Here is a 23,446-nt window from a genome sequence, read left to right on the forward strand (position 1 = left end):
CTAGTGCGAAGCTGCCCCAAATTTTTGCTTTTTCATTCGTGAATACACATTGAAGATTTCTCGGCTCAAGGCTGCTTGTGGGAATGTTTATCCCATCAGCACACAGCGTACGTGATCACGAAAGTTTAATACTGTTAAAAGCACTGTACATCATAAACAGCAGTGGGGATAAAAGGCACCCCTGCATCAGTCCCTTGCTGATATCAAGCTTCTCCTTGCTCCTCATCCCTTCCCATTGAGCAAATGGTATTTTCTAGGTAAAACCACCTCAAACGCTGTTACAGTCGTTGCCTAAGCCTTCCCCTTCCAGAATATCCCACAAGATGTTGTGGTCAATCTGCCACACGCTCCAGTAATGTCTCAAAAGGCCACATGTTACGGTTTCCTTTATTATCTTGATGTTTCAGTACGCTGACTAAGAACAAAAAATTGTGAAGATCCCACGCATTGTGGGAATGGATGTTAGCGAAGCTTCCCGTGCTGGATGCTTTGATTGACGATAAGTAGCGGTGATGTTGACGGCTAGAGCTTAATTTCTTCTACGTTTAGGCTAACACGAGAGTGGTGAGCTGATGTTAAACGTTACCTTGCGTACACCACTGCTGTTTGTCTGCGTAGTACGCAGAACACACAGGTGGAGGGGTTTACTTGAGGCGTTGTTGTGCGCCATGTTTTATAACCTCTGAGTGGTTTGAGCATTGTCATTGCCTCACATGACACATCGCATTGTGGCAGACCCGGCATTGTGGCATCGCATTGTGGCACTTGAATTGGATTATGGGACTGTACGTGCCAAAACCACACTCGTTTTATGAAGCATGCCGTAGTGGCGCACTCCAGATTAATTTGGCACCGTGATGCTCTTTGACGTGTCCCAAATCCAAGTGCACGTGCGTTTTCTATTTCGCTCCCGTCGAAATGCGGCTGCCGCGATTGGGAACAAATCCGCGACCTCTAGCGATACCATAGCCGCAAGCGGCGGGCACAGATGTGTTGATTTGATCGTCCACCGCTTCCGTAGTGTCTCCTGGACCCTGCGGTGCGCTTTAATTAATGCGGCTCTGCTTCTGCACGCCCTGCATAAGTTGCCCGCGTGACATTTTTACATGGCGTTTATTTTTCAGAAATAGCAGGAACTTACTGTATCGTACCTTGAACTTAAGCTTATCCTGTTTCCCCGCAACCGCTGTCCTGTAGTAGCAGGGTTTCCTTGCCTTCTCACGGCACCGCCCATCCCCCCGCCCCCCATGTCTTGTATGGGAACTGCCTCTTCTCTCTGTCCTCCTCCACTCCACAGTTCTATCTGCGTCCCCTCTGGCCTATATGAATGAATAAGCCATGTGCTTCAGCATTGCTCGTTTGACCTGTAAGGCCATAATATCCGAGATGCATCGCATAAAAAGAATGCGGTGGGTATTTTGAGGACAAAATTTCCGTAATTCGTGTGAGTGCGTCGTAGAGAACGGAACGAACACAATCCGAAAAAAAAAAATCGGTTATCATACTCTTTCTCGGAAAATTAAGAGAAGGGGCTAACGCCGTAGTGCAACCTCGCACAGTCACGCCGTACAACGTTTATAGATCTATAAACGTTGATGCCGCATGCTTGGACCTTGCGCTATATAGAACAAATATATCTGTAATCCAGCACCACTGCTTAGGATGCTCGAGCAGTTCGTAAACGGTCGCTTTGCTGGACAAGTATAGTTCACACTGTAAGGTATGGTGTTATTACTAGCCAAAACTATTTTATTTATGGGTGGGAACCTCGTGTACCGAACCAAGTAATCACGCAATGTAATCTGCAGCGAACAGTTTGAACGCTTGCTTGTCAAAGTACAACAGCACAGCTCCTATCGTGGCAGAACGGTACCCACGCTGCTACGATCGTCGCATATGTTTCATTGCTCCTAAACCGTAGCTTAGAGCTCGAGGATAATACTGCAATAAGCTCACATTAGGGAATGGAACTTTCAGACATACACAGTTGATCTCCGAGGCTGATTGTAGGGTCAAACATGTGCGCTCAAGTCGCGCTGCGTGCTGTGTCCGCCTCAACGCCAGCAGAAAGTCCGGCCATGCCGACTTAAACCACTTCAGTACATCTCACAGAACCATTTTCCACGTAGAGACGCCACGTCATACTAAATAGACCGCACGAGCGCGAAAACAAACGCCAGAAACTACTGCCGAGCGTATACACCAGAACACCTCGAATTCAAAGCGCGCCGGCCGCGCCATCTATCCCAAGCGCCGCGAAGTAGCAGGCCTGGGCCGCGGCCGCCTCGATCACGCGCGCCCGGCGGGCATAGAGTTACTGTACTGACTCTAGAGGACAAGCTACCCATAGGGCCCATGCATTGAAATCGGGAACCGCAAGAGCGCCGCCATGTTGCTACGCGCCGAGGTTGCCAGCTCATGAGACGCTTGCTAGACTTGGTGACAGTAGTCAGTTTTAATCCGGCAACAGTAGCAGCGTAGCAGCATGGCGTCTCGCTTGTACTGTCGTGATGTATGCGTTCAGCCGTGTGTTTGGGCTTTAAAAGTTGGTTCTTTATTCTACGTTGCGGGACGGTGCGGGTGTGGTCCATGTTGGCCGTACAGGTGGCAGTTATGCAACCGAGGGATGATCCTGTTGAAGTTTCCGGTGGTATGCGGTTTTCAACGGTCACGCCTGTTGCAGGAGTGTCACTCGACGAGGTTACGAGCTCGAAGCTGTGGTCAGATTCCTCGTTGGCGTTCCGTTATTCTCTTCGCACTGGCGCGGTATTTTGCAAAAGCCGCTTTCGCGATCTATTATCGCGACGATAGATCGGGCTTTTTTATTATTATAAGCACTGATCCAGTTGGGGTAGGGCACATGTAACCTACAAACGGAAGTCTCAGGAGAGCACCTGAGATTATGATAAAGGAGGCGGCGCAGGAACTCCAGGGCACCCAAGGGACAGTGGGGGGATCAGAGCTCGAAGCAGAACGGTACGTAGGTTGGAGCCGCCGAGGCAGGTGTGTGCCAGGGAGTGTTCGCACGGACAGCTCCCCTGGCACGCGCAGCAGAGCCTCGCAAGGTCGAGATACCTTAAAGGCACCTGCGCCCATGATCTTTCTTTTGCCTCGGTGCAGTGTGCACGATTAAAGAGAATAATATGGAGGGCATCCGGTGCAGTCGCGAATGCGTCATGACAAATGTAGCTCGCGTCGCCTGGCGTGTGCAGTAATATCAGAGTTGGTTGTGTAAACTTTATGCATAATACGTTTTGTTAAAGTACCCTCACGCAATGGGTCTGGAGGGCGGTGTTGGTACATTTTTTCGTACCGCCCTAATCCTATACCCCCTACTACAAACACACACACATACCCCCCTCTTTTTATGTATACATACAATTCCTTGCCATGACGGATCCGTAGCCTCCTTTATTTTTGAAAAATAGAGGAGGCTATAGACCAGTTGACCAGTTCAAGTTGTCAACTTGTCAGTAACTGTCATAGGAATCACTGTATTAAACACAATTCCACGATCGGATTGTTTACTTTCATTTTTTGTTGTAACACTGAGGACTACATAGAACTTTATTTTGTATATGTGAGAGAAGTATGTAGATCACGAGCTTAAGCCAATGTGCGATACACAGACAAAGCAGCTGCTACAACATGAACTGCATTGAGGGCCACACAACACATACGTAATTAAAGGTGCAAAATATAGGGGGAAGCTTCAAAATACGCTCTGTAGCACTGCAAAGTGTAACATATATTGTATGTGTACAATAAATGTTCAAAAATACAATGCATCAATGTCCCATTTGCCTTCAAGTTTATTATCAAGTTCAAGTTTACTGAAGTTTATTATGAGCATATGTACAACAGGAATCTACTGACACACCCGCAGTCAAGGTGGCTGTTCGAGGTGTGCTGGCTGCCTCAGTGTAAGAAAAAGAAATTGGGTGAATGTCGACACCAGTGCCACTGCTTCTTGCCTCTGACCTGCACGTGCCTCCGCGGCATCTTTGTGCACAAGTGTGCTGGCGTGGCGAGGCGTAGGAGTCATCCGAGAGAAAGAGTATCGTTTACATGGAGAAGTGGCTGTTCACATTGCCTGCCGCTTTCCCTCAAATGTTTCCTTGGCGACTAGGGTGACACACCCGCAGTCAAGGTGGCTGTTCGAGGTGTGCTGGCTGCCTAAACGAAAGAAATTAGATGAATGTCGATACCAGTGCTATTGCTTCTTACCTGCATTTGCCTCCACGGCCTCTTGGCTTGCGGAGTCTGTATGAGGGAGCTGCTGTGGCTAGGCGTAGGCATTGTCTAAACAAAAAGAAAAGGCCATTCAAATGGGAAATTATTGAAATCAATGCAGTTATGTCTGCTTCTTGCACTCTTCTTGCCCAAAAATTTTCAAACATAGTGTCCAGTACACACCAGGACTTTGACTGCTTCTGCTTTTTACCTGCAGGTGTTGCTGCGAGATCCTTAGTATGGCTGCGTGCAGCATTGTAACACTTGGTGGAGGCATTTGAAGTGGTAGCCAAAAATATAAAGAATCATCCTTGTTTGCACGAATGCTTTCAATTTCTAAATGCAGTGGTAACTATCACTATTAGTGCAAGGCCCCCCACATCTATGCGGCAAGTTCCATAGCTCGAAACTGAATTTTTCCTTTAGTGTTTCACAAGGCGTCTGATATGTCCACATTAGATGTGATGTGTTTGTTTTTATTTATCCCAGTGTGGAGAGAGCATCATTAAATTGTTTTTTTATTTTTGCTTGTCTCGTCTTTTGGTTTATTTCTGAATTTATCAAGCACCAGTCTCATGATGCTAAAATGACTTATGCAATGGCAATCAGCTTTTGTTTTGCAGAAAAACAACGCATTTCCTGACCCATTGTTTGACATCCCCTCACTCGCATAATCTTGCAGAGTATTCTACCTATATTGACTCGCTTGACCTCCACTAAAGAGTCTTGCATTTTCATATACGACTCTTTCCTTAAAACCATTCGACACTTCTCATAATTTCTGTACCTTGGGCTTCGATACTCTGCATTCACCATTTTTGCTTGTTTCTGACTAAAGATGTCTTCTTTAATTTAGAGCTTAAATTTTACCTTTGGAACACACGGAAGGGCTTGCCATTGCATATCTGCATAAAAGGGAAACATGTTTCATTAAACATTTGCAAAATCCAATTGAAGATTGATGAATGCAGCTTGCAGTGTGATATGACTGAATGAGCCATAAAAGTAACTCATCTCACTCGGTAAATTAAAGCACATATTAGTGTGATGTGCAAGATACGTTACACTAACGTGGTGGGTTCTCTTGCTTATACAGCAAAATAATCGGTGCGCGAGAAAAAAATTATCTTTGCATACCCCTTGTACACACTGATTTAAGGAGAATGAGCTGTAGCTGTCCACATGATCTACTTATTTTACCTGCGAGTATGGTCAACAAAAATGTGTCCCAGCTGCTTAGTGGTACTCGGGATTATGTCAGTATTGCATATGTGCCTGTTGTAAATAATTGTAAACTGAAAATAATTTAATTTTGAAAATGCTCGCAGGGATCTGATGTGCATATCTTCAGTTTATGGATACATGTAAAAGACTCAGCATCAAGTGCAAGTGAACGTTCCCGCAGGCCCGGAGTCAATCATGCAAATACATTCGCTGCACAAATTTGTGACCAGAAAAGATATTCCATATAAAATGGCATGCAAGGAAGTGCTGAAAATATTGCACAGTTAATAAAACGCCCACGCTATTAATATGTGGGTTGATGCACTCGTTATGCAAAACGGAGGTGAGGCGTGCAGACAGGACTTAAAGAGTAGAGTATTTACAAGCAAACAACACGAGCGCCGCCCACTTCTCTACTCTTGTACGTGTCCTGTCTGCACGCCTCACCTCTGTTTTGCATAATGAATCCTTACCAAGTAGCTGAGCTTTCTGCCGTTCTAAGTCTCGATGCACTCGATTTCGTCCGCATTAGGCACTCGCCTCTTGATTACTTCGTGGCACAGAAATACTCGGCATCAGGCTATTTGTCTGCTGTGGCCTTTGTAGAAGCATGATTGTTCAAAGTGCAACAATTAAACAGATTCTTTGAGTTGCTTGCGGCTTCGCCAGTACAATTCCGGTGCGCTGGTCCGCCTGTCCAGCAATTTCCTACTGAAGGGAAACCTGCAAATAAAAACACCGCTCCGCATGCAGAAAAATGCTCTACTGTGACGCTTCTCAAACGATTGTGATGCACTACAAGAGCTGCCTACTCGCGTGATATTCTCAACAAGGAGGTACATTTGTTTACTTACATGTGAAGGTATATGCCAGAGCACTTCGGGGCTTCGGTGGCACACAATGCACGAGTGTGTGTGCCATAGCGTCCGATGTCGACGCGCGATCGCATGTCAAACCTAAACTGTACGAAACTACTACGCATCCAAAAAACAGATTCGAAACCGAAATTCGCGTCATCCTTTATGGCAAGAATGCGTGCGTCGTGATTTACATAAGTCGCGGACTTAGCGATCGCTTTCTGTAAACTTAATATTAACGTACCACCTTCATAAAGCCATCAGGTATGCGTCTTTATATGAGAAAGCATAAGGTGACCTGTACTTGCTTTCAGCTCTTTCAATAGTAATTGCGCTGGCCACATTGACCAGTAGCAACAGGGCGGCGCCCTAGAGGTTCCCACTTTTCCGGCCCAGCTTTTCCTCTAGATTTGTTCTACTAACTCTATGACGGCGGGGCTTGCACAGAGATCTTGCAGCGCTTCCCGAGCGTCTCCCGACACGTGCGCGCGTGACGGCCGTGTCTGGGCTGCCACGCCGGGAGATGCGACCCGGCGCAAACGCGGAACATCGCCTTTTTAGCTGGGCGGAAGGGGTGTTTCGCGCTTTTTCTAACCTGTCATTTTCGCTGTCTCGATCCAATCAAACTTCAAGACCTCATGCAAGTCCGCAATGGCCACACTGAGTGCTGTGCAGACTGCAGAAGCGAATACATCGGGCAAGTACGCTATTACGTTTGTACAAACCGCGCGCTATATGCTAGAACACGTGTGAGCTGTAATATCTCCGCATTTTTGGCACGTAACCTGTGAAGGAATATACAGCACTCTGTTGGTGCCATATATTATTAAAGCACGCAGAACATTGTCCTCTGCGCTTTCAGTTTGGTCTTGTTTGTCATGGTCGCTACTGGGTTGGCCGCGTTTTGCAACCAACTGGCGAGGTCGTTTGACTGGTCTTATAGCCTGCCTGATTAGCATACGCCTGCCCTTCACCACCTGCACATTGAAAACAAAATATATGTTATAGTAAGAAGTGCTGTAGTTCTTTCCCATGCCATCACTGTTGGGAAGATATAAAGTCCTCTCAAATTGAAATACAAGATACATCGGACCAATTGTATCATGCAACCACTTAAGAGTACAGCATTCAGAACACAAGCCTACAGCACTCGAACAAGCAGCATATGAAGCTAAACCTGCACTCATTGGAAAATGAGGAACTACAGTAGTTATAATGTTCAACTACATGTGCAGTCAAAGCCCGTATAATATGATGAACATGACAGATGCAGGTGTTGTACAGTTTCACAAACCATGACAGGGCACATAATATTACCATCCCTACTTAAAGCTGCATCATCAGGCACCCCTTTTGTGCAAGACAACAACGGCACCTGCATTCCAAGAAATTAGCCCCACCAACTGTAGCTACGTGGTATGAGACCTGTTTCGCCTGTGCGAGGCCATATCGGATTGTTGGCGCTCCCTTAGAAAAGAAAACAGTAAAAAAAAAGAACTGGCGAGAACGAGCAAAATTTTATTACAAAATACAACAATAATTAACCACCTTATTTTCCTCGCCATGTGAACGGGAAAATTTTGCGTTTTGCCCCGCATAACAGCCTGCACGCAGTTTAGAGCTCAGGAGGCTCAAATGAATTCGTTACGAATGACACCTGCAACACCCGCTCGTAAAGACAGGCGCGCTGCAAGAACACCTTCGGCGACGAGCAGTCGTCGTTTACGTTTTTGTGGACGCATGCTACGTGGCGAGCAGACTTCGGTTTACTATCATAGCAGTAACGCTCACCAGCAGGCCAACATTCTATTGCCTACAACTTGTCGTTCACGCTTAATGGTCATGCCGTGCACCAGCTGCAAGTTTCGCTAACCGCAAACTCAACTGTTCCGCTTAACCGTCGGTAGCTCTGCATAACTGAAAACACGAAAAGGCTTGTCTTTTTGTTATAGCCAAGGCGAAGCACCGGCACGGTATTCTGCTCTGTAGGCTTGTTGTCCAGAAAGTGCTCGGAGCAAACCCGCGTATTACACATATTACGTTCGTAGGGCGTAAAGTTGAACGTGGCACCAAAATATACAGAGATCGAATACTCACTCGTGCATTTTCACTGGGTTGTTAGTTCTTCCTATTCACTGCAGCTATCCACCGGTGGCGCAGCTTGGCATTCTTCGTTCCGAATGGAAATCGGTGCAGGCTGAAAACTCCTCACCGGCACGATTCGCTACGTGTGTTGTGCTCTTCGCAAACAGCGCTAAGCAAACTGCTCCTTTTGCGCTGGTTGTTTTGGCATCCAAACACGACGCAATGATGCCCAGATGACTTCTTGTACTTTGTATCCGCGTGAACGGGCACGTTTCCGCACTTTGGAGTCCTAGAGCTGGCGTTTGCCATGTCAACCTGTCGCCGGCGAACACACTTTGGCAGCCCAGTACAAAATGCCGCTGGTCGACCGGGCAACCCGAGTGCGAGAGTATGCGTTCGGTTAGTCTGGGTGCGAGGCTATCGTGTTGTGGTCTATTGGCGGCGAGGAGTTACGGAGTCGCCATCTATCGGAAGCGCCTCGCTGGCGTAGTATGAGGGATAACGCGGCGCGCTCCTCATAGGTTTTGCTGTCAGCGCTCACTGAAAACACCACGCGCGAGCTCTCCCGGACATTTCTGTAAGTACTTTCGAAACGGGAGAAGTTTTTTTACTGTCTAAATAATAATCTTGGGCAAACTGAAAGCATAGAATCGTTTACAGGCGCTATCTCTTTACCGAATACGTGAACGCCACTGAGCGCGGTAGCCGCGATGGGGTCTCCCGAACCGGCTTCTTGCGTGAAAGGTAGGTAAACGCTGAGAGCAAACTATGTGAAATATGTTCTTATAGTGTTTGTATAACTAAATGGAGCATAATAGAACAAAGCCTCAATGCAGCGATCGCGCAGATTCGCAGCGACCGACTGCGCGTCTGCATGCTTGTCCGCGCACTGTTTCGCCTTCCCCGCGCGCGCGTTTTCGCACCATGCCATGAGCGTTAGGCCGCCGAATATGAGCATTTGATAGTATACAAGCAACCATTGTTGCGTGGGCGCTATCAGAGCTGTTCAAAAATAATTTCATTGTAGAGACTTCGACGCCTACGGGGAGTGTGATGTGCCGTCGCGACGATTCAATCTTTTTTTCTTCTAAATTCTTTGACCTTTCAATATTATTTCTCGAGTTGCGTCGCACTGTATGTTTATCGGTGCTCTCGACGTGCAATTTCCCGCTGGTCCTTTTTTGTAATCCAGTGCATTAATTCATAACACAAACATGACCATATGCCATGCTTTTTTTAAATGTGCTTCTTACCGCTGCCTTTCCACTCCACTGAACTTGTCAGTATCTATAGCATAGACAAGTTCATAGACCAAACTGTCATGATATTAGTCGGGCAGCGGACTCGGGTGAGCGTCTCAGTGCGCGTTTTCAGGACATCGCAGACGGGGCGCCGTAGCAGAAATCTTCCTCGCGTCTGTGCTTGCTGCATACCCGAGTTGTAGCCGACGATTGTTTGCCGGTTTTATGTTTCGCGAGCCAAGCTTCACACAGCTTCTTGTCCTGCGGCTACGTGTGAATAAGGCTGACACCGTGCTCCGTTGCGTGCGTTCGGCATTGCGGCACCGAGCAGTAGCCTATTATATTGCGCGCCTTCAAAGGCAGCCACTACTTATTGTAGTGCTTTCAAGCGTTGTAAAGGAGACACTCGAAGCGCGAAAATTTCGTCACTAAATGAGGACCGCAGCGTACGAGGGGATTTTAGCTCTTTTTCAGCTCGCTTCGGCGCTCCCGAAGCAGCCGACGCGGCCGCTATGTCCACGTGATCCCTCCTAGCACGTCACGCCGACGGTGGCGCCAGCTTTTCCAGTGGTGGAGTTCGAGGCCAATACCTGCCATGCAAAACGGGGTGCTCGCCCTAGCCAGCATGCCGAGGGCCCATTGATGGCGCCACTGCATAACAATATAGTCTATAGTCGGATACCACTTTAGAAAAAAAGGGGAGGCCCCGCCCAGATGACCGAAGCGCGACAGCCGATTGCCTCCGCGACTAAAATAGTCCCGCTCGAAAAATCGTGCTCCTGAAACGCGCATTTCTCTGCATAAATAAAAACTTTTGTATTTTGATGACTGGTTTAGTAGAGCTCTCATGTGCTACAGCACATGCCGGATAGCGACAGAAAACCCCGTACCTTCTACAACGTTGCCCGTCGTCTGCTCTTTAGCTTCATTGCAAGTGACAAAAGTAGAAGGAGCAGCTCTGCATGGCTTTTGCGCTTGTTTACATGTACACGGCGTATCTACTACTCGTTTTCCAAGCTTAAAATGAATCAGTTGCTATTGAAAAAGTACTTATATAAAACAATGCATTTATCGCAACCATTACAAACTTGGGGTGACAATACGGTCGAGCCAGGAAAGTACAAAAATGCTTCATTCATCGTTTTAAATAAATACTCTTGGTTTTAAATAGCATAAAATTTATATTTTTCGGTTTGTGTTTTCACAATTTCACAGCACGCATTCTACAGCTTCCGCGTGCAGTGAGCACTGGTGGACAGCAATCAATCGACGGTGCTACACAACGCTCGAACACCGTCGCTAGTCGCTCGGCTATCTCACTGCTGACAAAGATCGTTCACGCTAAGTTGACGGCGACAAATCTTTGCGTTGAAGGCTTCTTCTGCAAATATTTTCTGTTGAGACACTCGTAAGTTTGTGTCATGCGTGCACACTTTTCTGATTTCTCTTGAGAATGGTTTTGCTCCATCACTTCACCCCGTCCGACGAAAAACGCAGCGACACAGTACACGAACACACCCGCCGCTAACAGTAGGCACCAGTCTTTGGAAAACTTTTCTCGTCGTAACTTCACTCTGGAGCGAAATAAAACAACATGGAACAAACACGCAGAATGTGTGTTCGTAGCGGTCGCCGCGGGATCCTGTTTTCAGGCAAATCATAGCGCAGCGCCAGCGATGCTCGCTGCAATGTTCCTTCGCGGGATCACGGCTCAGAATAAACGCACGCGGCACAAATGGCGCATCGTAAGCTCGTAGAAATATTTTCGGCCTGATAGACCATCACAAACAGTTCTGGAATTCACTCTGACGAGGGGCTGAAACACACAGCTGACGCGACCTCGCCCAGTTTGAAGCGCGGGCGGCCATCTTCTCGGTCGGCGGGCTCACCGGCCGTCCGGCTGATGACGTTAGCCCAGAGCGCGCGCCCATTGGTGGATGCTCGTGTGCTTCCGCCTCGGAGGAGAAACGCCTCCTTTTTTTCTAAAGTTGTATGCGACTATAGTTTTGAAGTGAGGGACGCTCACAGTAAAATTGATTATGAAGAACGACTGAGGAATATGGAAGAAAGTAAATGGGCTGGGAGAGTGTTGAGGTATCTATGCAGGAAAACGTTGATTCACAGTGGAGGAAAAGGACTAGGAAGCTTATTACCAGCGAGTATGCGCCCTGCAGTGGCGTAGCCAGAGATTTCGCTCGGGGAGGGGGGTCTCACGTTGCAGCTTGGCCACCTTCTTAAGAGGGAGCTTTAGCTTGTGTGCTCCTATCTAAATACACGTAGAAGGTGAATTCGTTTTTCTCGGCAACCACTGCACCAAATTTGACGAGGTTATTTGCATTTAAAAGAAAACTTAAATTCTACTGACTTCTGTTTTCGAAGTATTCATTTATGTTGTAAATTTTTTGTAAAGAAATTGGCAAAAATAGCGAATTTTCAGAAAACGAAACTATGACGCTTAAAACTCTGTAACTCAACAATGAAAAATAATATCACAATTCTGTAAATCGCATCTGCAATGTTCAGAAAATACAGAAAAAGGTCATTCGTATCATTGCGAATGCCCCGTTTAGTGCTCACACTCAACCTCTTTTCGAATCATTAAAAGTAACACCAATTAATGACCTACATATCTTATTGCTAAGTAAACGATATGAAAGAAAACGGAAAAATCATGACGCATTCTTTGATGACACAGCTAACTTACGGCCCAAAGCTAATTACTACCCAACACGTAACAACGACGTCTGGTATGTGCCATCCTTTCGTACTAATTACGGTCATCAAATGCTCCGACATATAATTCCAACTCTTCTTTATCGGCGGAATGAGCACTGAGGACCTAACCATACGGTTTTCTTTTTGCTTTTTGTTTTTACTGCAAGTTCGCGCTTCCTTTCTCCCTTTTTCTTTTCTTATTGTTATTCTTTGTTTTGCATTCTGTAGTGTTCCTGAGCTTTTCGTGTTAATTCTGCCGCCTTCATCTATATGTTATTGCAAGAGGACGTTCTCTAATTTTTATTGAATGTGATGTTTACCTATGCACTGTAGTCTTCTTTTGTTATTGTTCTGTCCGTGTTCTGTTGCTGCCGGTTTTTATGTACGGGGGTGCGCTCCTCTGTCAAGCCAGTCATAGGCTTTTTGGGTGCACCCCTGACATCCCTGATGTTGAAATAAAGGTATTTATTATTTATCTATAGCGGACAAAATTGATATGTTACAAATGAATCTCGAACAATTTAGTATTATCGAAATACGCCTTTTGCATAACCCTTGTGTACCACGTAACCAATTCACGTAAGATACAAATTGACATACCAAATTTGTCTGCTCTGACTGTTATAATAGATGCCGTTTAAGAACCGCGATATCTGCTTTTGATGAAGAACTATTAGTTTGTAAACGTCGTGCGTCTATTTTTTTCGCACTTTCAAATTTTTCGAAATATTGTAAACAAAATTCAGGCCTTAAATCAAAATTCCGCTTCCAACAGATACTAGTATTTAACTATCCCTCTTAAATTTAACAAGTTTCATTAAAAGCGATCCAGGGGTTATCTCACAAAAACGTTTCTGCGTTTTACATGTATTTGAATAGGCCGCGTCGGAGTCGGGCCCGAGCTAAAGCTTCCTCTTAAACAATTTGTCGAGGGATTAAATACATGAATAATAACTGCATTGCCATTGTCAAAGATGCTGCAAACGAATTCTTGAATGCTACGCACTGTCACAACAAGTAATATATATATATATATATATTTTAATGAGAAGATATACTCGTATGTGCCATAAATTGTGCTCAAAATAACTGATATCAATGCTTCCTTGTTTTTGTCTAGTTAATAAGTAAAGAAAGTATAACACGATCATTAGAGCTATATCAGTTCTAAACCAGCAAAGCAGTGCATGCCTCTGGTATTAAAAATGTAAAGGCCATGAAATGAACAGCGTAAAGTTGAGGACAAATATGTTAATGAAACTTTGTCATTGAAGAACATTGTTTACATTATTGTACATATGCAACGGCCAGTGAAAAATCTCAATGACGCTGTCATTTGTTCCAATGTATTACGCAGGAGCACCTGTCACGGGTCGTGTATCGCGAGTAATTGTACCGAAATTATAATAATAATAATATAATAATAATATTTGGGGTTTTACGTGCCAAAACCACTTTCTGATTATGAGGCACGCCGTAGTGGAGGACTCCGGAAATTTTGACCACCTGGGGTTCTTTAACGTGCACCTAAATCTAAGCACACGGGTGTTTTCGCATTTCGCCCCCATCGAAATGCGGCCGCCGTGGCCGGGATTCTACCGAAATTATAGTCCCAACAGAGAGGACCTATATAAAGCCGTTCTGCAAAATATACGAGGGCGAGTCAACTGAAAGTGAGCCAATGCGAATATATGACAAACGGTGTACTTAAAAGTAGTCTCCATGAGCCCATTTGTCCCATTGACTAAGGAGTCAGGTGATTCCAGTCTCATAAAGCTCCTTGGGTTGCTGCTTCAGCGAATCTGCAACTGACTCTTTGACGTCATCGTGCGACAGGAATTTATTTCCCTTGAGCTGTTTTTTCATTTGTCCCAAAATGTGGAAGTCGCAAGGCGATATGTCTCAGTTATATGGCGTATGTTACAGCGTTTCCCACTTGAACTTTGCCAGATTTGTATTAACCACATCAGCGACGTGGGGACGGGCATTGTTGTGGAACAATTAAAAATTTAATTATGGGGTTTTACGTGCCAAAACCAGTTTATGATTATGAGGCACGCCGTAGTGGAGGACTCCGGAAATTTCGACCACCTGGGGTTCTTTAACGTGCACCTAAATCTAAGTACACGGGAGTTTTCGCATTTCGCCCCCATCGAAATGCGGCGGCCGTGGGTGGGATTCAATTCCGCGTCCTCGTGCTCAGCAGCCCGACAACATAGCGAAGTCGTGGAACAAGATGACCCCATTCATCAATTTTTCACGTCGTTTCTTCTTGATATCGACACGCAGCCGATCCAGCGTTTCACAATATCGAAAACGATTGATAGCCTCTCCGGCTTTAGCAAATTCTATCAGTAAGGGCCCCTGACGATCGAAAAAAAAAGTCAGCGACACCTTTCCGGCGGAAATGACGGCCTTTGCTTTCTTTGGGGGTGGCGAATTCGAATGTTTCCACTGTAACATTCGCCGTCGTGTTTCAGGCTCGTAGTAGTGGCACCATGGTTCTTCCCCGATCACAAATGCAGACAAGGAGTCGTCACACTGATTGTGATACCGGATCAGATGAGTCAAGGTAGCGCAGAACCTTCTTCTGGCGGTGGTTCAAAACCTGGGGCATCCATTGCGCACACGAGAGCCGATAACCGAGATGTTCATGAATTATGATGTGAAAGGAACCGTGACTCATGTTCACACGCTCTGCCAGTTCATCGATGCTTATCCTCCGTTCTTGTCTAACCAGCTCATCAACCTTTGCAATTGTGTTGGGGGTGATTGCACGATGGCTATGATCCGGCCTTGGATCGTCTTTGCAATTTTCACATCCGTTTTCAACCGTTTGCTTCAACGCTTCACAGTGGCCAATGAAATGCAATGTGCAACGTACACGGCAGCCATACGGCGACTAATTTCTTCTTGGGAAACACCTTCAGCTGTCAGAAGCCTCGCGGCACCCCGCTGCTTAACTTCTGAAGTGTTCATTACGTCACGCAACCATGTACAATCTAGTGTATGAGAGCATTAAAGAACATTTACCCTCACACCTGCCTGTCACTTTTGTAAATGAAAGATGCCTGTGTGCTACGCGCATGCCTCGCAGATAATGACCCGAACCATTATTGCGGGGCGCGGGTAGGCTCACTTTCATTTAACTGGCTCTCGTTCATCTGAAATGCGAAGATACCATAGAATATACAAATGCCTGTTAATGGGCAAAAAAGTGTCACTGGAAAGAAAGTTCACTGCACGTGTGCACAGAACCTCGTAACAAGATATTTAAATATACGTGTAAGTCTCCAATAAATCTACGTATCTAAGAAAAACTCACTGTATATAATGCATCAAACAAGGCAAATAAACATGTTGCGCCATCACAGGTTCACAGAATCCTAGATCCCGCCCCCATTCCATCCACTCCCCCCGATGTATCGCGCGCGACGGAAGGCGGCGCGCTTGCTTCCCGCTTTTTTTCTTTGCGCACGTAAGACTGAGCCACCATCGTCGGCTCACCCATTCCAACCTCCCCCCCCCCCCCCGCCCCCTCGTACGCTTTCAATCGCACACACAGCATGCGGCGCGCGGTCACGACGTTATCGTCCTCGTACTTCATACGAAACATGAGGGAGACGGCAACAGCAGGAATGCGCCTGGAGTGTTCATATAATTGCTATCACAATAACATAATAATAGTATCCGGCAACTGAAGCGTGTCTTAGCCAATTACTTTCCGCAAAAGAATAACAAACTGTCACCATGCAACAATTCGCTGTGCCGCAACAATGTATCTTTTTCTTTCTTTTGTAGGGCGGGGGCACCGCAGTGAAAAAAAAACGCGAAGGAGAGTATTTCGGCCACAATCTAATGCCTACTTTGGGCACCTAAGGTGGCTGCCGGAAGAATATTGAAGAAAACGTGAGAGGCTTGATCACCGAGAACCATACGCATAGTGCTCGGTATCCTAGGCCGGCGAGACAATACTTTCCGGAGAGGTTGCGCTTGAGCGAACGCGGTGCAATCCGTCGAGTCTTCACAGTGATGGCGGTCAGCGTCCGTTGTTTCTTTTTTCTCGTCCGCCAGCCAGAAGGCGTCCAAAACTCTGCCAGGCGAAAATCCACTCGGTTAAAGAAAACCAAACGCGCACGGAAGTGCGCCGCGCGGTGGTCGGGCAACACGAGGAAAATGCATGTGCTGTGGCAGGCTCTGGCAGCCCGCGGGTAGGGCAGCGGCAGTAAAAATGTTAAGGGGCTCAATGTGTCCTCACGAATAAAAGTCAAAGTAGAAAAAATAAATAACGCAGTTACCCTGGCTTGCTTTAGTGTCTTGACTTGGATGCTTTGGCGTAGGTGAAAAAAAAAAATGTTGATAATATTTTATGCGACATGACGGCACAAATGAACCACAACTCTTCGCCTCATCGTATCTCACTGCGTGTTTTGTCAATTTGTCTGAAAGTGTATTGATTTGGCTTTTCTCGTTGTATGTTGCGATCTAAGACTAGAAAAGTCAATGCACCTTTGGCGTCAAGTTTATAACACCATTAAACCCACAATGCTCCGGAATTGAAAATTTAAAGCACGACTTTGGAAATGTTAATGCACGCTTCGCATCAAAAGTTTATTAGAACTTTATACCCATAAAGTGTCAAAATTGAAATCTCCCTTGATTCTGCGGCCTCAGCGAGATGCCGCGACGAGCCCACCCGCCACGCCTTTGCAACTCCGTGCTCGGATGGCGCTCCTATCGTTACGATATGTGACTCCCGGTGCATGGGCATTGCCGCGAAATCCAGCCCGATTTCGCATTGTTTCAACTAAAAGTTTTTTCGAGCATGCAAAGAACATTATAGACAAAATCGAACGTGATTTCCCGCGCCGGGGGTTGTTTTGGCCGGCGGTGCATGGACAGCACGAAAAAATTACGGGGGGCTGAAGCCCCATAAGACCCCCCCCCCCCCCCCGGCTACGCCCCTGCCGGCCTGTAGGGTGGGCAACAGAGCAACAAACAAAGAACGTCAAGCGGAAACTCAGAGAGGTTGAATAATCTTGTGGGTGGCTCAATGTAAAAGAAACCTGCCATGAGTAACTACTTAAGGGGAAAAAACGAAATCAGGAAAGAAACAATTTATGATAACGCAAAGGGAAGCTCATTACTTTTGGAAGCGAGATCGGTATGCCTTAGAACACGCACCTATAAAGCAAGATATAAGAAGGTAGAAGAAGCATGTGCTTGCTGCGTTAAAGCTAGAGAAACGATAAAGCGTGTTTTATTAGAATGTGAAGACGTCGGCCCAGCCGTCTATTTAAGCACGACTGGCCTCCTTAAAGCCCTTGGGTTCAGCGAGAGCAGGGGAAAAGTAAGCATTTCCGCAATGGAGATTAGTAAGAGGCGATTGGATGATTGGTCGAAGGAAAGTAGGGAAACGACAAAAAATGGTAACGTACAAAAGCAAAGTTCACAATACGGGGTCAGAAAATTTGGTTGTGGGTGTTCCTAGTGGTTTTTTCTTCTTCCTTAACCTGAGTGGGACATTAGGCAGTATAATAGCAAGAGCTTGGTGGCGCAACCCACCGGCCCGTTCCAAAGGGGACGCTTATAACATCCATCCATCCATTCATGGTGGCGCCCATGAAAGAACGGTCTATATAAACGCTCTTAAAGGGACACTAAAGGTTACCAGAAACTCAAGTTAAAGTGGTAGAGCAATGTTCTAGAACGTCTAAGGCGTCAATATAATCGCGAACAGAGCTTTAGTAACCGAGAAATTGAGGTAAATGCATGACACGATTTGAGACCCCCCAGCGACATTCCGGTACTAGCCCGATGACGAAAGGACTCCTCATAATTTGTGTTACTAATACTCAACTACTCGTATTAAAAATATCATTTCATTCGATTATAATACGGAAAAATATGCTACTTGTCTACGTCTATTCGATTCTAAGAAAAAATAACATTTTGACGTTGCCCTTCAGTAATATGGGTGTTCGAAAGGTTTCGTTTTCGCTCGACTCTGCGCGCTCGACTCTGCGCCGCGCACGCTTTGGAGTTTCAGTAGCTTCGTTATCGCGTCGTGCTGTGAGGGTTCTGCTGGCTCGCGAAACTTTCATTTGGAACAAGCAGCGAGAATGCCACGTCCATGTTATGTCGTGGGAAGCCCTCGTTGCTTTCCCGCTCCGGAGAGCCGGTGTCGAGGCCGCCGTCGTAGTACGCAACGACGCCGGCAGTGCGAGCCCTCAGCAGCAGGTCGCGCTCGTCGGTGCTCAAATCGCTGGAGCCCACCATCGCGAGCCAATCTGTCGGTGTCAGGGTCCATTGCGACGAGCGTCGAAGTTAGCGTCATAGAATGAAGTACCAGCTTATGGGCGTCTTGCGCTGGAGTTTGAGGTATAGTAGCGGCGCCTGGTGGCGGTGCGGGAAACGACATCTGGGTCGTGCCAGCTTGGGTCGTATTGAGCCCTGGCTGTGGCGAAGCACGTTTCTAGGCCGAGTTTTGCGTCGATTCGCACATTTTTATGCCCTGTTGCGAGTGCGAAAAGGCTCGTCGCTTCTCATAGACCACGCCGACCACGCTGCGAGCTCGCCGCAGCCTATAGTTTAACGAAAACGGACTCTCCGTGTGCCGTGGGACGTAATGTGGCACGTAATTCGTTTCTCCTTCCGCTAGCCACCATACTCCCGCTTTCGCTCTGCTCTCGGCTCTGTCTTGGCTCTGTTTCTGGCCGCGCGTTCGCGTTTTGCGCAGAAAAGCCGTAGCGCCGTCTGCGGACGCCGTTCTACTCACCGATGGTGCAACGTCACGAGACCATGATGTCAGTACTCCTCGATCGGAGGGCGGGCGATTTGAACTGCGCTAGAGGTACGCGGACGCTTCAGAACGCATTTTCTCTTAAAATAAGTCTCTCCTTGGCACGAAACAAGCGTTTCGAGGTTTCTGTGATGGTATTTCAACAGTCCACGTTGACTTAATAGTAACCTTTAGTGCCCCTTTAAGCACCCCCCGACGCGGTGTGCGCGACAGCAGCTCACAGCAGCCGCAGGAAAGAAAGCTTCGCTTTAAGAAGTTATCGTCCAGGCGGCTACCAATTCTGAAGCCATTCTTTCTGCCAGTGTGCCATTATGTTCTGCCCATGCTTTAATTTAATCGCCTGCATTGCTAACCTGTATATTACAACAGCGCCGCCCGTGGAAGGAGGGCGTGGCATAGTGCGAGGGCGTTTTCGGAGCACGACTTCCGCTCGCCGATGCGCCGTTTCACCGCAGCGCCACCTGGCGCGCGACCAACTTTGCGACGTCGTCGGCTTGCGCACCGCTGTGAACACGTCGCTGTTGTTTTACGTGTGCTCTGCCGAAGCGGCAGGCGCATGCTGCGCAAGAAAGACGCACGTTGCAGGCGCGTCATTTCGCCTGGCGTGCACTTGTAATCCTGCTGCGAAAACGCTCTTACCCTCGCCCTATACCACAATGCCACGCCTTGCTTCCACTGACGGCGCTTTATCCGTGAGTGTGTGCTGTCATGCGCTGTCGGTGTTCCTCCAGTCTAGCGATAGATAGCCACAGGTTAGCCTTCGGGTGTTTCCCGTCAATTCAAACCGCTTTCTTCTTAACCAGACGGGTCAACACAACCAGCGCACGTCTGTACATTCGATGTCAAAGAAGAAGCACCAGCTTATCAAAATAATTCAGACAGGCCACGCTCTCAAATAAGTGGCTTAGCAGACGTGCCACTTGCAGTTCTTTCTGATACCGAACACATAGCTATAATAGAGGAGTAAGACGCTTCCAAAGCTACATCACCGATTAAACTTATACAAAGTTTGTTCTGTAGATATTGTGACAACCTTTTATGGCATACATATGACACTTTTGGCGACACCACAGTCTCAAATACGATAATACCATCTTGGCATATCCCAGCACGCATGGCCACGAAAGAAAGCTAACTGCAGAAAACTGATGAGAGAGCTGAGTATAGAAGAAAGCAAAGCGTGATTTCAAAATTTTTTGTATTCTAGTGTTTCTGTACAACTATTTCCGCAAGTAAATCAATCCGTGAATAATCTTCACGAAATGGTGTTTTGTCTCGCGGCAATCGCACGTAAGATGTTGTCCTTACTGGCAGCGGGTTCCGGCACGCACGGCGGCCTCGCTTTCGCGACCTATGCGAACGCACCGATACCCGACGGCGCAGTGTAGAACGAGTCGACAGCGCGTGGGTCATGCGACCCTAATGCGGTGAAGCGTAAGGGGCGGCGAAAGACTTGCATTGCTGGCGCCCACCCGCAGTGCGTGAAAGAAGGGCACCTCCCGTTGAGTGGGCCCCTCGAGAAGGGCCGCAGAAAGCGATGCAACGGAGCGCCGTCGCGCACAGCGGCCGGACGGGGCGAAGCAGCCGTGGCGGACTTGTTTCCATTCAAGCCTGTCCCAAAAAGTCGTCAGAAAGAGCGGCGAATGATTCCGTCCCAGCCTAAGGAGTCATAGAGAGGAAAGAATCAAAATTGTTTTCAACATGTTCGGAAGGTTTGTGCTACTTTCGGTTTATTTTGCGAGTAAAAGAACTTTCTGTTTAACATCGCTTTGCGCCAAGCGGCCTCACCACGGCGCACGGCGAAAAGACAGCGACATTGGCGCCGTTGCACATTTCGCTGTAGTCGCATAAATCGGAACCTTTCGAGCAGCAAAAAAGAACAAGAAAATGGACGCATTCCTGCAGGCACAGTGGGCGGGGTTTTTTTTTTCTTTTTAATTCATGGCCGCTCTCCCGAAACGGTGACAATGTCTGCAAACGTCGACACACTGCGCATTTTATTCCCATCTCCAGCCATTAAGGTCCTAATGTGCACGTTCGTGGTACGTTGCTGACGCTGCGAGTCGTTGGAAAGTTTTCGCCGGGTGGAGCAAGGTATCGCGGGAGTTGTGCTTCGTGGCTTTGCTTGCTTTTCGCCGATTGTGGCTTTTGCTTCTTGGCGGAATCGCCCTGGGCTCACGACGAGCGCCTTTCTATGAACGGCCTCCCGAGTAGCCGCGGGGTCTGCCGCAGCCGCGCGGAGGCGGAATGCAGGAAATTAATCCGGAGCTTTTGACAGAGGGATCTATTATACAGCCGCTGCCATCTTTTCTGCGCAATAAAGGAGTCGTCATCGTTGCCCTATTCATGCCCACTGCAGGACGAAAGCCCAGCTGAGACCAGCTTATTTATTTATTTCATTTATTTATTCATTTATACATACTGCAGCCTCAATGAGGCAGGAGTGGGAGGAATAAACACAAACGTTTATAAACAAGCTTGCGTGAATTGTTTCAGTGGTAGTCAACGGATGTTGCCCGGTAATGAATTCTATACTTCAATTGTTGATGTGAAAAAAACTGTTTTTAAAGGAATCAGTGTGGGCAAAAAAGGTTGAGATATTTAGCGCAAGGTGAACTCCTCGTACATGAGGGTTTGGACAAAGACAAATAGTTATCTTGAGAGGAGAGGTGAGGAGAATTGATTAACGTGTGAAGGAATTTTAGGCATTCAAGTTTGCGACGCTCTGCAAGAGGAGTGAGACCGAGTTGGCAAAGGGAGTAAGACGGCGAAAATTTCTTGTCATATCTCCTGCAAACAAAACGCACTGCCTTTTTTTGCACTGATTCTAGTTTTTTTGACGTCACAGTGTTTGTATGGACTCTGCAACGCAGCCATATGCGATGGGGGTTTTACGTGCAAGAAGCGTGGTTTCTTTAGGAGCAAGGCGCAGTGTGTGACATAAGTAATTACCTAGTCTTTTGTGGGCCTTGTTACAGTTGACATCAATGTGTTGCGACCATGACAAGTCGTGTATTAGCAGGATACCTAAGTATTTGAATTCGAAGATACTATATAAAGTAATATTGTTAAAGGCATATGCAAATAAGGAAGAGCGTGAGCGTCGTGTAAAAGACATGGAGACAGTTTCGGAAAACTTTATTCATTTGCCATGCTTTGGACCTGTTACAGAAGTTTTCACCTCATGCTGCGAGACTCCGTCAATATGAAGCACGGATGCCCCTCGAGATGTGTTCATCCCGCCGCGTCGTCTGCTCAGCGTCTGCTGAATTTGCGATATATACGGCATTCATGTGCAGAGCTCCGGGCATGTCAATTATCGATGTTACCTATCGTTTGCAAATCGAGAACAAAACTCTGTAATCTGACATTTACGCCCGGAACAGTACTCCGCTGCGTAAGGCTCTGTATGCCTCGCACCTTCGTCAGTGCTGCAAACGACTTGCGACATGGATTCCCCGACTGCTCTTTCCTTGACTTGGCAGCCATTCTGCTACTCCAATATGCTACTGCTTATCGGCACCCACATTACATGGCGTGCCCAAATCCATTCATCTTTACTAGAACATGGGTTACCCCGTTTGCTCGATAGTCCACGCTGCGGTATTCCCGTATCTTAACGTTATGCCTGTCATTTTTCGTTCTATCGCTCGTTGTGCGCTTCTAAACTTGTCACGCTCCTTTCTTAACCTCCATGCTTCGCCCTCTTTGTTAGTACCGATAGCATGTAATCACTGCACTCACTTTTGTCTTCAAGAATAGCGGTAAGCTGCCGGTCATGACTTGGCCTATCGTGAACGCTCTACGCCATTCTTATTCTGGGAATTCGTCAGCGCTTTCCCTGGTCAATAGTGATGGACCCTTCTCGGATATATGCGGTGCCGCCCCCGGTGGCGTCGTTTCGTGCGCCGTCAATGTGTGAAGGCGTCGTGGGATCTTTTTGTTTTTGTTTTTGTTTTGCGAGTATTTATACTTTTTGTGGTTCTGGGTCGAGCTGCTAGTGTGCGTACTGCGAAAATTTCGACAAGTATTTCACCAGGATTTTGCTGCCTTCGACATGTTGCAGAACAAGTGTGGCGTCTGTGTTCCCGACTCCACAAAGCAGACGTCGCGGCACGGGGCTTATCCAAGGTATCCCAGCCTACTTTCGCCAGAGACGACGCGACCAAATGCATGTTGCTCACTTTTGCGGTAGTGAGCCACACTATTTTTTGTATTCTGCGCAATTGCATAATAAGTCAACAGTAATTAACCAACTTCTGAAGCAACAAGGTTAGGCGAAAAATTGC

The 23,446-nt window shown here is 47.1% G+C and overlaps 1 protein-coding gene and 1 long non-coding RNA gene across 5 annotated transcripts in view; one reads left to right on the forward strand and one right to left on the reverse strand.

Annotated features, from left to right (window-relative positions):
• Window positions 1–23,446, forward strand: part of LOC142580123 (protein O-mannosyl-transferase Tmtc3-like) — an 870,647-nt gene that overhangs the window by 16,658 nt on the left and 830,543 nt on the right. The window lies entirely within an intron of this gene.
• LOC142580122 (uncharacterized) lies at window positions 3,797–6,324 on the reverse strand. 2 transcript variants are annotated; one of them, XR_012827570.1, is made up of 4 exons: window positions 5,931–6,324; window positions 5,104–5,138; window positions 4,228–4,302; window positions 3,797–4,176 (listed from the first exon to the last, which is right to left on the reverse strand). It is a non-coding gene; the product is annotated as an uncharacterized LOC142580122 (long non-coding RNA). The 2 variants fall into 2 exon arrangements; XR_012827569.1 differs by lacking the exons at window positions 5,104–5,138; window positions 5,931–6,324 and having other exon boundaries at window positions 4,228–4,542.

Source organism: Dermacentor variabilis, chromosome 4, assembly GCF_050947875.1.
Source record: "Dermacentor variabilis isolate Ectoservices chromosome 4, ASM5094787v1, whole genome shotgun sequence".
Classification (NCBI taxonomy): Eukaryota; Metazoa; Arthropoda; class Arachnida; order Ixodida; family Ixodidae; genus Dermacentor; species Dermacentor variabilis.